The sequence below is a fragment of the Elgaria multicarinata genome, chromosome 3, assembly GCF_023053635.1.
Source record: "Elgaria multicarinata webbii isolate HBS135686 ecotype San Diego chromosome 3, rElgMul1.1.pri, whole genome shotgun sequence".
NCBI classification, from domain to species: Eukaryota; Metazoa; Chordata; class Lepidosauria; order Squamata; family Anguidae; genus Elgaria; species Elgaria multicarinata.
Window position 1 is genome coordinate 150,895,292 of NC_086173.1, and position 18,372 is coordinate 150,913,663.

At 47.1% G+C, this 18,372-nt stretch overlaps 1 pseudogene; it reads left to right on the forward strand.

Annotated features, from left to right (window-relative positions):
• Positions 1-1,345: 1,345 nt before the first annotated feature.
• On the forward strand, positions 1,346-13,906 carry LOC134395541 (vomeronasal type-2 receptor 26-like; annotated as a pseudogene).
• Positions 13,907-18,372: the final 4,466 nt, after the last annotated feature.

Sequence of the window (18,372 nt, forward strand, 5' to 3'; positions counted from 1 at the left end):
ACTATCCTGCTTGGCGTAGATGAGGTCCCAGTGAGGTACATTAGACTGAGAGAGTGAGAGGGGCCCAAGTTCACCCAGTAAACTAAATGGCTGAGTGGGGACTGTGAACCCAAGTCTCCAAGTCCTAGACTCAGCGCTTGTAACCACTGTCCACTTCAACACACCCACTCTCCAAACATAGGTAAATGCATCACAGGTTTGGCAGAGTCAAAGAAGCATTTCAACCAGAAACCCTTCAACTCCCGAACTAGCTCACCTATATACTGTCCCTCAGTTAAAAAGAATTGTGATGATACATAGGGATGCCTTAAGGTGGATTCGTGCACTGAGCAGGGGGTTGGTCTCGATGGCCTTGTAGGCCTCTTTCAACTACTATTCCAAGATTTTATGATTCTAGTAGCCATCGTTGGCATTATCCTCCATGAATTTGTCTAATTCCCTTTTAAAGCCATTAAAATCAGTGGATATCACTACATCTGTACATAGGTAAGCTATAATTGTATGGTTTAACTATGCACTGTGTGAAGGAGTCCTTCCTTTTATCTGTCCTGAATCTCCCACCATTCAGCTTCATGGGGTGACCCCATGGGGTTCTAGTCTTTTGAGCGAGGGAGAAACATGTCTTCCTATCTGCTTTCTCCACACCACGCATCAGGGGGAAACATGTCTCCCTTACTCACCTTATTTCTGAGCTACACAATCCCAGACATTGCAACCTCTCCCCATAGGGGACTTGATCCAGCCCATAGGTCATTTGGGTTGCCCTTTCCTACACTTTTTTGTATCTTAGCGTGTGCTTAGTGTGAGTAGGGATTTCTTTAGATTAAGGGGAAATTAAGATGCTGCGAAGGAGCATCAATGCGGCTGCGTCTCAGCTCATGGAGCATTATTGAAGTCGTATAGACGAGGGCCTTGTTGCAGGCGGTTCTCCATTAGGCACAACCAATAATGTTGGGATCAGCTCTGATGCTTTATGCTCTCAGATTGATTTAGCATGAAGGCTAAACTAAACATGACACAAAATGTGTTTTTCCATTTAATGGGTTCATTTTAAAAAACCAGACAAACGGATGCTGGGAAGTGTTGACAATCAGGCTCAAAACTCCTTGGGTTGGAGAGGGGAGGGGGAATTGAGCCCTTTTCCTTCCTGCCATGGTGTTGACAAACGTTGTTGCCCTAACCCTGCGATTTGCATTGGGAAGAAAATTCCCATTCGCATCAGTTGAATGGGAGTATGGTTCTAAGAGATTTCTACTTTACTAAGCGTTGCAGGAATTGCTTTCTGTTTTTATGGAATGAAGGATAAAAATCTGATGGCATCTGTTTTTGTTGCAGTTTAAAAGGTATGAGCCAGTGGCACATCCTTCCCTTCTTGTTTGCCATTCATGAGATCAACCAGAATCCAAGGCTCTTGCCCAATATCACCCTGGGCTACAACATCTATGAGAACTATTTCAACCCAAGAATGACTTATGAGGCCTTGGTAGACCTGATGTCTCTTGGGCAGCAGCATGTTCCAAACTACAGATGTGGAGGACAGAATAAGCTCTTGGCTGTGCATGAAGGGGCCAACTTTGAACTCTCCAACCAGATTTCAACCATGCTGGGCATCTACAAAATCCCACAGGTAGGAATGGGGTGGGTGGGGGATGTAGACTGAGTCTGCTGCCACTTTGCAATCTTTCCAGAAGAGTCTAGAAGGTGGCCCTGGGGTGGACATCACCAAGTAAGGCCAGAGAAAGGCAGCACTTTTCAAAAGAGCTGAATATAATTTGAGAGAGTTTTAATTTTCCCTAGAAGAAACGGGTTCTTCTGTCAGCTCTGTATGGGGATTTTTGTGATTTTGGGGATGATATAGCTTTTGATATTGAATTTAATCCAGACCAAGTGAATCACACTTAAGTCCCATTATAACCCATTATAAGTGGACTACTGCAACCTTCTTCTCTCTGGCCTTCCTTCTTCTCACATCAGTCCGTTGGTTTCTGTTCACCACTCTGCTGCTAAGATCATCTTCCTGGCTCGCCGCTCTGACCATGTTACTCCACTTCTGAAATCTCTTCATTGGCTTCCAATTCACTTCAGAATCCAATATAAACTTCTCCTGTCGACCTTCAAAGTTTTTCACGGTCTAGCTCCTTCCTATCTCTCCTCTCTCATCTCACACTATTGCCCCGCTCGTGCTCTTCGCTCCTCTGATGCCATGTTTCTCGCCTGCCCAAGGGTCTCTACTTCCCTTGCTCGGCTTCGTCCATTTTCCTCTGCTGCCCCTTACGCCTGGAACGCTCTTCCAGAACATCTGAGATCCACAAGTTCAATCGCAGCTTTTAAAGCTCAGCTAAAAACTTTTCTTTTTCCTAAAGCCTTTAAAACTTGATGTTGCTTGGACTTTATACTGTTAGTTCTACCCTACCCTGTGCCTGTTTACCCTACCCAGTGCTTGTTTGCATTCTCTTCCCCTCCTTATTGCTTTACTATGATTTTATTAGATTGTAAGCCTATGCGGCAGGGTTTTGCGATTTACTGTTTTACTCTGTACAGCACCATGTACATTGATGGTGCTGAATAAATAAATAAATAATAATAATAATAATAATAATAATAATAATAATAATAACCGTGACTTAACTTTTCAACGGCAATCCAACCTCTAAGGTACTAATGTACTAAGACTAATGTAAACCATCCTGGAAGCTGTAAAACTGAAGGGTGGGATATAAAAATTTCAAATATAAGTAGACTGCTTTTAACTGCTTTTATTGCTTTTAAATTATATATTGTTTTAACTTTGATCATGGTTTAATTTGTTTTTAACTGTGTATATTTATTGTTTTATACTGTATGTTTTTATCTGTACGCCGCTCTGAGATCTTAATGATATAGGGTGGGATATAAACATTTTCAATAAATAAATAAAATAAATGGACGTAAACAAGGACTGAGTGCATGCATTATTTCCAGAGATCTCTGTTTTCAAATTGCAGTCAACTATTCTCTCCAATGACAGCAACCTGTTGGAGTGGGTTCTCCATTCTGCACATTAGATTTATCATGGCATATGCTTTTGTGGATCATAGAGGCCCCTTTAAGTTAGCTTTGGAAGATGAAATCTTGTCTACATAACGCACTTATCCAATATAGTAGCTCAGATAGAAAAGGACAGATGGGATGGGTCTGCTGTGGGGAAGGAATACACAGGGGATTTTTTAAAACAGTTTTGAGAACTGTGGAGGCCCAGGACACACTCCATATACAGTTGTCAAAACTGTTATAAGGCACTTTAAAGCACTTTAAAGCAGTAGTGTAGATCTGGCCTGACTTACAAGGTGAGAGAAATAAACCTTCAAAGTATTTTTAAATGCAGGAAGGTTTATTATTTTACAGTATCTAAGTGGCAATTGATATTGTATTGGTATTTACTGATATTTTAGATTAACAAACAACTGAGGGCATTTGCTAGACCTACCTGATAATACGTGTGGGAGGAGGGGTCAGGCTGCGCTAGAAGTAGGCCCCGTCCACACGTGAGATGTGACAGGGCCGGGGGAAGCCCCGTCGCATCCGCCATATTTTTTTGCCTTAAAGGGCCATGTGTGCAGGAGCGCACCAACGGAACAGTAAGTGTTTTTTTAAAAAATAAAGGGTTCCCCACTCCCCCGTCCCTGATTTCCCCCCACAATGCCTGATGCCCCCCTGCCCGCTTACTCGCCCTTCCTCCCTCGCTCACCATTCCCGTCCCCCGCTCGCCATGCCTGTCCCCGCTTGCCATGCCCGTCCCTGTCCGCCATGCCTGTCCCCGTTCTTCTCCCCGTCCGCCATCCCCTGTCCCCATCCGCCATGCCTGTCCCCATTCTTCTTTCCCCCCTGTCCACCATGCCCTGTCCCAGTCTGCCATGCCCGTCCCTGTTCTTCCCCCGTCCGCCATGTCCTGTCCCCATCCGCCATGCCCATCCCTGTTCTTCTTTCCCCCCTGTCCACCATGCCCTGTCCCTGTCTGCCATGCCCGTCCCTGTTCTACCCCCGTCCGCCGTGCCTGGTCCCCATCCAGCATGCCCGTCCCTGTTCTTCTTTCCCCCCTGTCCACCATGCCCTGTCCCCATCCGCCATGCCCATCCCTGTTCTTCTTTCCCCCCTGCCCACCATGCCCTGTCCCCGTCTGCCATGCCCGTCCCTGTTCTTCCCCCATCCACCATGCCCTGTCCCCATCCGCCATGCCCGTCCCTGTTCTTCTTTCCCCCCTGTCTACCATGCCCTGTCCCCGTCCACCATGCCCGTCCCTGTTCTTCTCCCACCCCGTCTGCCAAGCCCTGTCCCCGTCCACCATGCCCATCCCCATTCTTCTGCTGGGTACGCTCTTTCCCCTGGCCCCAATCTCCACCCCCCCGTGATTTCCCCTGCGGCCCGATGGGCACAGCACTCCTATGGAATGCTGTGCCAGTGTGTGGCTTCTCCCAGCTACTCGTGAGTAAGCGAGCAGCTGGGAAAAGCCACGGGAGTTGCTAGGCTTTCCACTGCCCCGGCCTCAGCCCGGGGCTGTGGAAAAGCCGGGCCATAAGTGGATCCGCTTATCCCGGGTCAAGGGAGGAGTTAGGCCGGCCTGACCCCGGCATCCCCTGTGCGTCATCTGGATGCACAGCAGGGAGCCCGGGCCTCACACCGGGCGAAGACCTCGTCTAGCAACGGCCTGAGTGTTGTCCTTAAAAGCAAGTCAAACACTTATCTCTTTCACTTTTTAATAGGTCAGTTATGGTTTTGTTAGTCAAGTCCCTAAGGACAAACATCAGTTTCCTTTTATCTACCGGATGGTCCCAAAATCAGAACCGCATTACCTGGGGATTGTTAAACTGCTCCAGCATTTCAGATGGACGTGGATTGGTCTTGTTGCTCCAGAGAATGACAGTGGAGAAAGATTCATGAGCAACTTCATGCCAGTGGTCATAAAGAATGGTATTTGCGTTGCCTATTCCAAAAGTATCCCAGCGACAGTGAATTCGGAAAGACATTTCAACCTGATATTATATTTGCTGGACACTCAAGTTAATGTAGTTGTTGGTCAAGTGGACACCAATGCCATCTTAATTCTAGCACTATTCATGCAAATGATTGAAAAGATCAAAAATTCAACTGTAGGAAAAGTATGTATTACAACAACTTTGCAGGACCTCAGCTTGAGAATGTTTTACAGGATGATTGATCTCCAGCACACCCATGTTTCTTTGTCCTTCTTAATCAAGACGCACAAAAGGACACGACATGATAATTTTGATGCACTTCTCTTGGCTATCCAGCAGTTTGAGACTAAAGCATTTCATTGTTTCTATTCAAGAGACATGTTGTCTGTGAAAGTCTGGGAAAGATGCAGAGAAAAAGAGAATTGGGACAACCTGCCCCAGGATGTGATTGAAAGTATCCTCTCTCAAGACACCTACAGTATTTACAATTCCATCCAGGCTGTGGCCTGGACCTTACATGCTGCGTACTCATCCCATTTGAACCGGATGGGGATGGTGGGTGGAGACCGGCTGGGTCTTCAAAGGGTACAGTATTCCTTCTCCTTCACAGAGAGTGCCTTTGTAAATCACCATTCATTATAGGGCTATACAGAGACTTCCTGATTTTTTCAGAGGCTGCGTTGGAGGTTCCAAATCAACCCCGATCTGCTTTGAGCAGCTTATGTCCCAGTGCGACCCACTTTGGTTCCAGAGCTGAAGTGAGGTCCGAACATCTGAAGCGGGTCAGATGTTGTGTGTTCCTAGGCATGAGGCCGACCAGGAATCCATTGGACTCCATGTTTGCCTTCCTCCCCACTCATCCTCCTGCTCCTCATTCCTCCCTCTATGCTTCTCCCCTCCCATGGACTTATCTGACCCATCTGGAAGCCGCCTGTCTTCAATGAGAGCTGCCATTTTTAAGGAAGATGGCAGGTCGTCCATTTCCTAGATCTAATTTCAAACTACAGCAGCTGGAAAGGGACATTTCCAGAAGCTCCTCAGGCCTGGTCCCCTCCACTGCAGCCCAATCCAGATATAGACTGAGGAGGGCCCAACTGGCCTGCATAGGTACAGGATCCAAATTTGGATGCGAGGCAGTGCACAGACCTAATTAATGGCTTTGTTCTAGGCAGAGGCATCAGGAGGGGCAGATGTGGCAGAGTTGCGGGGGTCTGTGAGGTGCCCAAATGAGCAATCCAGGTTTGGTTTGCCCAGCAGAATGGGGGAAGGCAGCTGGGACAGTATGAGGATGCTCTCGGTTCTCCCCTCAACAACCTGATTACCTCAGCTAGCTGGTGTGGTCTGAGATGGATTCGTATTGCAGTCTCCTAAATGGATTGGGTTGGGTCACTTCAACATTTTGAACAGGTTGCCCTGTTGGGAGTGGCCCAGGACGTCATGGCCTTGGTGGACTGTCCCAAATGATATCAGGCTTACTTACATAGCAGGAGGACACACCCTGGTTCTCCTTTTTTTGCCCTGGATGGGATGATGATAATCTGGGGACGGAGGTACGGAATGCAGTTGGTCAGTCATTGATAAATCTCTGCCTTGTTGGGTTTATTAACTTACCCCACTTTTCCTAATAATAGGACCAGACCCTGGTGTCAGAACTCTCCTTAGGATGCCAAACAAGGCTTATAGAACATTTTTGTTACCTCCTCAAAATGGCAAAACAGAAAAAGGAAATTTAGAAAGGGATCTCAGGTGCATTGTAAACATAAATAATGAAAACAAAATTCATAGCCACTATGAGCTTGGAAGAAGTGGTTGTGATGAGACGTCCTAATGAGTCAGGCTGAGATGTAGAATGGGATTTCCTGTTTCCTAAATGCACGTGCTTTTCTGTGACAGGGTTGGGTAGCATGTGTTCCTTGAGATGTCGTAGGACTGTAACTCCCATCATCCCTCACCCTTGGTTATCCTGGCTAGAGCTGATGGGACTTGCAGTATAACAACTTCTTCCCCACCTCTATTCTAGCTTCACCCTTTCCTGAGAAACTTTCAGCTTTATAATACTTCCATGGACAGAGCTTATTTGGATGAAAATGGAGATCTAGCAGCCAACTTTGATATCATGAACTGGGTGATGTTTCCCAACAAGTCCACTGCTGGAGTGAATGTTGGCAGTATAGAGAGACTGTCCTCCTCTGAGATAAAGTTCACCATTGATCAGAATGCCATTACGTGGCCCAGAACGTTTAACCAGGTAGGGGAAACCACTCGTTTCCTTGTTCCCTTTCCTATCTAGCCATCACTGAGAGCTCCATCAGATGAGCATTTTATTGAACATTCGTTACTGGGCACTCACAGGTTTTCGCGAGTCCCCTCTCGCAATGTTTGCCTCCCTCCCCTTCTAGCCTTCTTCATGCCGCAAAACAACAACAACAACAACGTAGCTATAAGGGCTCATATATCAGTGGTGGGCGGGGCTGAAGTCAAAGGAAGTGGGGACAAGACACAAAACATACCAGCATAGTGTAGACTAATCCTCTTCCTGCCTTTAATTAATCCTCAGGAGAAGGGGAGAAACGCACAAAGGCTAGGACACCATTTAATGGACAACTGAGGTTGGCCAGTGGAAGACTGGACCCTCAGGAGGGCTGGATTTCGCCTCCAGGCCTGAGGTTCCCCACCCGTATCATAGGCCGTTTCTACACCAGCCAGAAAATGCAGGCTGGTCACGGCCAAGTCCCTGTGCATCCAAATGACACACAGGGATGCCCAGGAGGAAGGAGGGCCAGGAACGGGTTTTCCCAGGGATAATTACTCCCTGGGAAAATCCAATTCTTCCCACGGTCCCCGGATCATCCCGAGACAGTGGGAGGTGTGGCCGCCCCTCCCGGCTTCTTCCCTCCTCCCTGCATGTAGCAGGGATCAGTAGAGGGAAGGGACTGGACTGGGAGGAATTGGGGGTGGGGGGGAGCAGGGTCAGTATATCATTAGATCCTCCCCCCTCCTTCCCTCTACACTGGGGTGGTGTAGAAATGGCCATTGGGTGATTTTAAAGAACCCTCAGAGGCCTGCTGTGGTGATAACTAATCGAGCCCATGATAAAATTGCTCACATCCCCCTGAGCTTGGGCAGAGGGTTCGGCTCAGGGAATGTGTCCAAAGCACCATCAAAGTAGGGTGGTGTTAGAGAGAGCTCTAGAGGGGGGGGTGAAGAATGAGGGAGCAGTTTGGCTGCGTTATTTATTTATTACATTTATATTACAACCGAAGCTCTCTGGGCAGTAAACATTAAAAAGTATACAAAATATTAAAACCACCAGAAACATAAAAACAACAGTATAAAAACAACTGTTCTGGGGTCCATTAGAAAACCAACTTAGCGTTGTAAATTTTGTTAAATGCCTGGGAGAAGAGAAAAGTCTTGACCTGGCACCTGAAAGATAACATTGTTGGAGCCAGACGAGCCTCATCGGGGAGATCATTCCCCAGTTGGGGGGCCACCAGTGAAAAGGCCCTCTCCCTTGTTGCCATCCTCTGAGCTTCCCTCGGAGTAGGCACTCGGAGGAGGACTTTAGATGTTGAGCGCAGTGTCCGGGTAGGTTCATGTCGGGAGAGGCGTTCCTTCAGGTATTGCGGTCCCAAGCCATGTAGGGCTTTATAGGTTAAAACCAGCACCTTGAATTGGGCTCGGAAACGTATAGGCAGCCAATGCAAGCGGGCCAGAATTGGTCTTATATGCTCGAACCTTCCTGCTCCAGCTATCAATCATGTTATACACATCTGTGTTGCCTTTTTAGGAAGGAAGTGTGATGTGTTTGTTTGTGTGTGTGGGTGTTAGATTGTTTTTATGTAGTGTACTGCAGTGTTTTACCTGAATATGTGTTTCTCTGCCTATATTTTGTTTGGATTTGTAGTAGGGATGTGCTCCGCTTCTAATCGGACCGGAGAAGCAGTAGCGGAGCGGGGGGCTTCGCCTGCCCTTAAGGCGGAGGCGAAGAGGATTGGGGGGCCGGCGGAGCGTGGCGAAGAGGATCGAGGTGAAGGCGGATCCTTCGCCTCGATCCGGAGCTCCGCCGGAAAGGTAAGTGGGGTTTACCGGGCCCTGCCACTGTCGCTGTCGCCCATGCGGCGACGGCAGCAGGGCCCGGTAACGCCCCCCGCCCTCCTCTCCCTTACCTGCCTCCGTCCGCGGTCCGTCAGCGTCTCCAATTGACGCACTTGCGGCCCAGACTCCCTGGTGGAACTACGGGCTCAATTGAAGACGGTGACGGACCGTGGATGGAGGCAGGTAAGGCCCCCCTCCCCCTTGGTCCCTTACCGGGCTCTGCCGCCGTCGCCGCATGGGCGGCGATGGCGGCAGGGCCCAGTAACCCCCCCCGCCCTCCTCTCCCTTACCTGCCTCCGTCCGCGATCCGTCAGCGTCTCCAATTGAGCCCGTGGTTCCAGCAGGAAGTCTGGACCGCACTTGCAGCCCAGATTTCCTGGTGGAACCGCGGGCTCAATTGAAGACGGCGACGGACCGTGGACGGAGGCAGGTAAGGCCCCCTCCCCCTTGGTCCCTTACCGGGCTCTGCCGCCGTCGCCGCGTGGGCGGCGATGGCGGCAGCGCCCGGTAACCTCCCCTATGGGGGGTGACCGGAGCTCCGATCCAGATCCGGAGCGGAGTGGGCACAGGCGGAGTGGGGGCGGGGCGGAGCGGGCCGATCCGAAAATGGCGGATCTTAAAGTGAAGCGGAGTGGGGGGTCCGTGCACACCCCTAATTTGTAGTTTTGGTTTTACCTTGGTTTCTTGGGGGCTGTCTGGCTCTGGGATTTGGCTGGGAGTCTTGCCTGTGTGTCTTGCCTGTGTGGCAGGCTGGCTGTGTTTCCTGAGCACTACCAGCCTTACATCTGGGGAAGTGGGTATTTTGTTGCACTTTGTGGACACAAATATGTGATTTGGCATCTTGGGTTCAGATCCTGTCCCTGCCTTGGCCTCAGTTTCTTGATACAGTTATTTATCTGTGAGCCTCATTATTTTACCTTCTGTGAAATTGACGTTCATGCAGAAACCAGTCAGTTTAAAAGAAGCGGTTTCATGATTGGAACTCAAATATCATTTCTGTCTTGAATGTAGGGTTTTGGACAAGTTACCTTTCTTTCAAATTATGCCTAGGCTGACCATATATGGGAGATCAAAAAAGAGGACACCCAATGTGGGACGGGTGGGGAAGCAGCTTTCTAGGGCCCTGAAAAGCACGCCATTCCCCCTGCCACCTTAAAGGCCCCGACTGGAGAGGAGGAGGGGAAAGCATGTCATGCCTGTTCCAATTGCATCCTTTTCTATAATATCTGGGAATGACACGCTTTCCCTTTTAAGGCCCCGATTGGAGCAGTGGGGAGGGGAATGACACACCTCCAGAAAGCGCATCCTTCCCTCTGCCATGCTAATGGCAGCCTTAAAGGGGAAAGCATGACATTCCAGGACATTACAGAAAATTACAGAAAATCCCCCTAACTCCCAGGACAGAACAAAAAGCTGGAAAAATCCAGGGAAACCCTGACAGTAGGTCACCCTAAATACGCCCCCTGCCAGTTGAACTAGTGGTCTTCCCATGGGAAGGGTCGGAGGAGGTCATGTGTTCTGGTTTGGGTACAATGTTTAAAGCCACCTCCTCAAAAATATAATTTCAATATACTCTGAAAGACAGAATGAAAGTTAGAATGAAAGGTAGAATGAAGGACAGAAAGAACAGTATTGGTGTAAGCCACCTTGCAAGGGCTTCCACGACGAAAGATGACCAAGAAATGTTTTAAATGAATAAAACAAATAAATAAATGGTTTCATGTATAAACCATTTGCCCCTATGGTAAACAGCTTCCTGTAATATGCTTTCTTTTGTATCTTGTCACATTAGGCAGGTCTCCTGCAGCTTTAACTGTTGTGATGAAGAGGGTGTTTCACCAGGTGCTACATGCATACAAATGACACCAGCTGAAATTCCCTTTTCAATACAACTGTTGAAGACACAGGAGCCCTGTCCTGCCTTCCATAGCATCACCTCCATGATATAACTCATTTCCAGCAGTTAATAATGCCCCCTTTCCACAACGTTATGCTTGACGCACCTTCTCTTTATATGGTTAGACAGTCCCTTTTTCTAGATGTACTAGAAGTTGCCTGCCTGGACACGCCAAGACGATTAGGGAAGGAGAGCCCATCTGCTGCTACGATTGTGTCCCATGTCCTGAAGGAACCATCTCCTCCCAGGAAGGTAAGTGACTCCAGAGCGAGGAGCTGCCCTTGAGAAAGAGAGCAAACACCCACTCGCACGTGGCTAGAGAGGGTTTTTTTTTGTTTTAAACTGAACTTGATTTCTTTGTTGCTTTGTGTATAGCTAATTATTAGTGTATTTGCTATTTAATTCCACAAACTGAGTGAAAATAACTTAGTGGGCTACCATATGAGATTTCCATTGAACAATTGCCCGATCTCATTCACAGAATGCAACGTAGGGTGCCAACAATATCTTCTTCTAATGTCTGTTTTTAGGAAGAGGGAATTTCACAGGTGCTGCATGCATACAAATGACACTTGATGAAATTTCCCTTTTTTATATACAACTTTTAAGGATGCAGGAGCCCTGCCCTCCTTTTCATAGGTTCACCCTAGATTTAGTGTTATTGGGGGCAACCCCAAACAAGCAGAAACATTATTTTCTGGAATGGACCAGGCTGGCAAAGCTCACATAAGGTTGCTCTGGAGAGCTGCCCTGTTGTAGATATGAGCCTTTTGCTCATTTCAGTTCTACAAGGGGTGGGCAGCACTTACAGAACGAAATCAGTGGGGCTTGCAGCTTGCAAAATGGAAGCAGTGGTGGAGCCAGCTCACAGATAGGCAATATCGAATGCTGCCCCGCATATCTTAATAAGCAAGGGATCCAGTCCTGCTTACTTCTGAGGCTTGTCCTGCAGAGACCTGCCCTGCTTACATGTGAGTAGACATGCAAATTTTTGATGTGCTGACGTATGAGTAGACATGTTGCTCTAGTTTACTTCTGAGTCGAGATACAGACAGCTTGGTAAGGGTGATGTTATTCGAGAACTGCTTACTTCTGATTAATCTTAATCAGGAATGATGACATTTTTGGCAAGCACATAAATGGAATGCAATTTCAATGGCTATTTATCAGCTTCCACAAGAGAAGTGCTTTTCCCAGTTTCAGAGACAGGGGGCTTTGCTAGACCTAACGTTAGCGCGCCTCGGCCAGGCTTCCAGATGGCGGAGGCGCAGGGAGGACGCAAGCCCTGCGGCGTCCGCCATTTTTTTTTTTTTTTTGGTTTAAAGGGGCCGCGGGTGGCCCGAAGACTCCGGGAAGGTAAGTGGCTTTTTTATTTTTATTTTTAAAACGGGGGGGGGGGGGCGAAGGATGGGAGGGTGGGTGGCACGGGGGGAGGGCGGGTGCGATCGCGCCGCCACCGCCCGAGCAAGCAGCCGAGCGGCGCTTGCCCGGGCAGTGCCCGGGATGGGGCGGCATTGCCCTGGCAAGCGCTGCTCGGCTGCTTGCTTGGGCGGCGAGCGGCACGATCGCACCCGCCCTCCCCCCGTGCCACCCACCCTCCCATCCTTCGCCCTCCCCTCTCTTCCCCCCCTGCCGATGGGCACAGCGCTCCTATGAGCGCTGTGCCAGGTCCGTGGCTTTTCGCGGCTCCTCGCGAGTAAGCAAGGAGCCGCGAAAAGCCGCGGAAGTCTCCACACTTCCCCCAGCCCCGGCCTGAGGCCGGAACTGGGGAAAAAGCGTGCCATAAGCGCATTCGCTTATGGCGCGCTAGACCAGGCCTCATTGTGGCCTGCTGCCGGATTCCCCTGTGCATCATCTGGATGCACAGCAGGGAAACCGGGTTGGAAGGCGCACTAAGGCCTGGTCTAGCAAGGCCCAGGGTGGGGCCTGCAGAAACCACAATGGGTCAGAGGAGCACTATACACCTTTTAGGGAATGCAGGAAACCACAGACTATGATTGGTGGAAAACAATTTACATAAATGCTGCTGCGGTTCTTGTTCTTTTCAGATGCAGACCATTGCACCAAGTGTCCGGATGACCAGCATCCAAACAAGGCCCGAGATCAATGTGTTCTGAAGCTTATGAGTTTCCTCTCCTATGAAGAAATTCTGGGAATCATCCTAGCTTAATTTGCCCTAATCTTGTCCCTAACCACTGGCCTGCTTTTAGGAATCTTCATGAAATATCGAGAAACTCCAGTGGTCAAAGCCAACAACCGAGATCTCACCTACGTACTCCTCGTCTCCCTCCTGCTTTCCTTCTTGTCCTCCTTCCTCTTCATTGGACGGCCCCAGAAGGTGACCTGCCTTCTCCAACAAACCACCTTCAGCATCATCTTCTCAGTTGCCGTCTCTTCCTTGTTGGCAAAAACTGTCATGGTGGTGGTGGCATTTATGGCCACAAAGCCAGGGAACAGGATGAGGAAATGGCTGGGGAAGAGTTTGGCCAACTCCATTGTAATTTCTTGTTCCAGTGTCCAAGTGAGCATCTGCATGATCTGGCTGGAAATCTTTCCCCCATTCCCAGACTCTGACATGCATTCCCAGCCTGGTCAGATCATCCTGCAATGTAATGAAGGGTCTGCAGTTATGTTTTATACTGCCCTTGGCTACATGGGCTTCCTGGCTGCCATCTGTTTCATGGTGGCCTTCCTAGCCAGGAAGCTGCCTGGAGCCTTCAATGAAGCCAAGCTGATCACCTTCAGCATGTTGGTGTTTTGCAGTGTTTGGGTGTCCTTTGTGCCGGCCTACCTGAGCACCAAAGGGAAATACATGGTAGCTGTGCAGGTCTTCTCTATCTTGGCTTCCAGTTTGGGTTTATTGGTTTGCATCTTCATCCCCAAAAGCTACATTATCATATTAAGGCGAGATCTAAATAGCAAAGAGCATTTAATGATGAAATCTAAAGATGTCATCTGATCTTTTAGTACATATTTTGTTTGGTCCAGCAAAAATACTAAAACCAATGTGGGAGTGAACTTCTTTTTTATACTACTTCAAATAATTTCTCTTCTCTCCATGTAAAAACAAAACAGACTTGTTTAAATCATGATGAATGAATAAGTAACCCCAAAAGGCCTCAGGTAGGGATGTTTGCGCAAGTAAAATGTGAATTTGTCTAAGGGCTCATCCACACCAAACAGATATTCCACTATGAAAGTTGTATAAAAAGGCAGGAGCCACACTATTGCTTTATAGTGGTATTGAAGTGCACTGACAACTGTTGGGACCCATGATACATACCATATACTGCTTTCATACCACTTTCATAGCATTACATCCTGCTTGATGTATATGTGTCAATGGGCCCCAACAGTTGTCAGTGCCCTTCATTACCACTATAAAGCAGTAGTGTGTCTCCTGCCTTTTATATACCGCTTTCATAGTGGAATATCCTGCTTGGTGTAGATGAACCCAAAGTGATCCAAATTTCACCTTGAAGCTTGTTCCATCTCATGTTCATAACAGATTGTGATCTCTGGTTTTTTCACATTTTTCATGCATATTTTCCTAAGTGTATACAATAACTGTGCAGATCTTTGAAATGTATGGATTCTTCTCCCGCTGCTGAAAGCCTGGGTGTAATTCATTTTTCATGCACATTTCTTCAAAGGTACGCATGCTGTTGACCACATTTCCTTTGGGTCTGTATGTACATCACATGCAAGCTCGGATTTCGATTGCAGATTGTGTTTTAGTGCATGTTTGGGTTGGAAGGTGTGAACTGGGGAAATCCTAATAAAAATGAACTAAACCTGAATTTCAAATACAGCTCTAGCCTGAAGCCATTCTCTTTACAAATGGTCATTTCTCACTTTGTTGTGGGCTCAGAATCTGAAATAGTATTAAAGAAGATTCAGTTCAGATCTCAGTTTGGTAACTCAGAAAGCAGGTTGTTTGTCTCGGATCCAAACCCATTTACTATTACAGGAACATAAACAAACAGTTATAATGTTTTTACTTTCTGACATGAATGAATGTATTCCAGCATAGTAGGCCCTCCTGAGGGGATGAAATATGAAAAATATGAGAAAGACAGGTTTATAGGATTTGTAGATGAAGAGTATCAGTAGAGGGAATGGATTGGTGGTACAAAGGAATATCTCTTATTGCCTCAGTGGTTTTGGGGGCCATTTGTACAGAAATAGTATACGGGAACACTGGGGGAAAGTGACCACGTCATACTTGAATTCTTGATTATGAAGGACACAAAAGTTGAGTGTAGCCATAAACGTACTCTGGATTTTAGGAAAGCTGATTTTAATAAACTCAGAACTATGATAAGTAAGGTCCCATGGCAAGTGAGCCTAATGAGAAAAGGAGTGCAGGATGGGTGGGAGTATTTAAAAAAGGAAATTTTAAAGGCACAGTTACAAACAATTCCAACAAGGAGAAAAGATAGAAGACAACAGAGGAAACCAATGTGGCTCCACAAAAAGCTTAGAGATGACCTGAAAACAAAAAAAAGGATACATATAGGAAGTGGAAGGAAGGCCAGGCTACAAAAGAAGAGTACAGACAAGTGGCACAGAAGTACTGAAATGGCATCAGGAAGGCTAAAGCTGTGAATGAGCTGAGATTAGCGAGAGATGCTAAAAGCAATAAAAAGGCTTTCTAAGATATGTGAGTAGTAAAAGACAGAGGAAAGAAATGGTGGTTCAACTGCTTAATGAGGATGGCAAATTGATAACAGATGCCAAAGAAAAGGCTGAAGTGCTCAATTCCTACTTCGCTTCAGTCTTCTCCCAAAAGTGGGTCTATGACAACCCCCCCTGGAAAAAGTGACACAAGTTGAGGGGGCAGGATTGCAGTTTGAGATTGATAAACAAATGGTCAAAGAACACCTAATTTCTTTGAATGAGATCAAATCTCCAGGGCCCGATGAACTGCATCCTAGAGTAATGAAAGAGCTAGTAGAAGAACTCTCAGAACCTTTGTCTATTATCTTTGCAAAATCATAGAAGACAGGTGAGGTGCCGGATGACTGGAAGAGGGCTAACGTTGTCCCTATCTTCAAAAAGGGCAAAAAGGTTTAACCTAGGAACTACAGACCAGTCAGTCTGACATCCATCCCTGGGAAAATTCTGGAGCAGATTATAAAGAAGTCAATCTGTAAACACCTTGAAATCAATGCAGTGAGGTTTTATCTTTCCAATATTGTAGAATCAGTCTTTTGGCAGCACAAACAATCAAATTACGTTCATCATGTGTTATTTTCCAAGAGGCCGGTAAGTAATTTAAGGTGACATGTACATCCGAAGATATTAAAGATCTTTCTAATACAGAATTGATGAGTCTGATAATTTCCTCCCAAAAGGAGGTGACTATTGGACATTTCCAGAACATATGAACAAAAGAAGCGTTAGTTGTATGACTCCTCCAACAATTAGTCAATTTGGAGGAACCTTTATTAAACAGATGCTGTGGTGTCCAATAGAGCTGAAACAGTAATTTTTGCGGAATAAGATGTAATCGGAGATCCATTGACATATCAGATACTGATGCCAAAACAGTGGTCCATTATTCGATAAAATAGGTCATTCTAATAGTAACATCAACAACACGGAATCATCACTGGAAGGCGTGGGAGACGTGCAGGAGGTGGCCAATATCGCTAAAAGACCCACAAACCTCTGTGAGTGGCCGGTCACGAGGGTGCCATATTTCGCTCAGGTGAAGAAGCCCTATGTTTGTCTGGGATACATTATATCCTGGAGTTCATATAGTGCAGTGGCTCCCAAGTTTTTCAGGTAACCGCCCCCTAGGTTCCACAAACTCATGCCCAGTGCCCCCTACTGTACACTATAAAAATCCTTCTTCAGAATAGCCGTTTTCAACAACCCACTAAGAAAGATAATAACAATAAAATTCAAAACAGTAACCATTAATTGAATATATATTCAAAATCCAATTACATTTTTTTAGTTTATTCAATTAAACATAATTCATGAAGTTGATCCAGTGATATCATATTTTCAAAGTCTGATAGTCATTTAGCAAGAATATTAGGTATCACATTTAGTAATATCTAAATGTGATAGTACCTCACTATTCTGTAAATCCTTAATGTGATGGATGGGCCTGATGAAGTGATACCACTTTTCCAATGTCTGGTTTAAAGTCACTTAACATGCATCTTAAATCACCACGTTTAGTAATCTGGAGTCAATTTCTTTGCTTGGAGAGAAGTAGGCAGACCACACTAAAACTACATTCCACCAAATATGATGTTGGAAATGCAACCAGGAGCTTCTGAACCACTCTCCATAGTGCAAGATAGCGATCAGAAATTTCCTTCTGTAACCAAGGGCCTTCCTAGACGAGGCCTTAGCGTGCATTCTGACCCGGCTTCCCTGCTGTGCGTCCAGATGACGCACAGGGGAATCCGGAGACAGGCCGCGCTGAAGCCTGGTCTTACGCGCCATAAGCGAAGTCGCTTATGGCGCGCCTTTTCCCCAGCTCCGGCCACAGGCCGGAGCTGGGGAACGTCTAGGGACTCCCGCGGCTTTTCACGGCTCCTCGCTTACTCGCGAGGTGCCGCGAAAAGCCGCAGACCTGGCACAGCACTCATACCAGTGCTGTGCCCATCGGCGGGGGGGGGCGAAGAGAGGGGAGGGTGAAGGATTTCTTACTTTGGCTTCAGTTCAATATCTGTTTTGCAGCTGGCGGGGCGGGGCGCACAAGCAGGGTATGTCTCTTTGTTAGCAGAACCACCTCCATTTTTAACAGGAAACTGTAAAATCTCCATTGCACACCAAGCAAAATGTCATAATGCCCTGTATGAGAATGTCTCCTTGTGTGCGTCCTTGCATCCTTGATTACTAATATAAACAAGAGTCCTGGCTCCAGCTGTCTGTGTCGAAGTTAACTCTCTGTAACTTACTGTCAGGCCAAAGGTATTGTTTACAGGACTGTTTAGCATAATTAGCTATGCCTCAGTGTTATGTTCTGATTGGTTAATGCTGCTACTGGGCCCTGCCCCTTGAAAGCTTTAATACTGTACCATATTCCCTATGTCTTTTGTCTGATTGCTCCCTTTGAAGAGACCAGGCCTTGATTACTAATGGTGGAATGGTGGAGTCGTGCCTAAGGGCTGTTTGGATCTCGTCCTTGGGTGAAAAGAACATTGATCTAACAAATGGTGCCGTGACTCGGATCTACCCCAAGACGGATTCATGCCTGCCAGTGGAACCTAGATTGAGGAGCGATCGCCAAGAGAGATTTCTCTTGCCTCAAGTAGGTTAACATGCACTGTGCAGACATGGAGACCGAATTGACGGGACCATTCGAGCCAAGGTTACAAAATCGACTCCACCCGACAGATGGAAGGGAACAGGCAACAACAATTTGCAATCAGACGTGATTAGAAAGGGCGAAGACGGGAG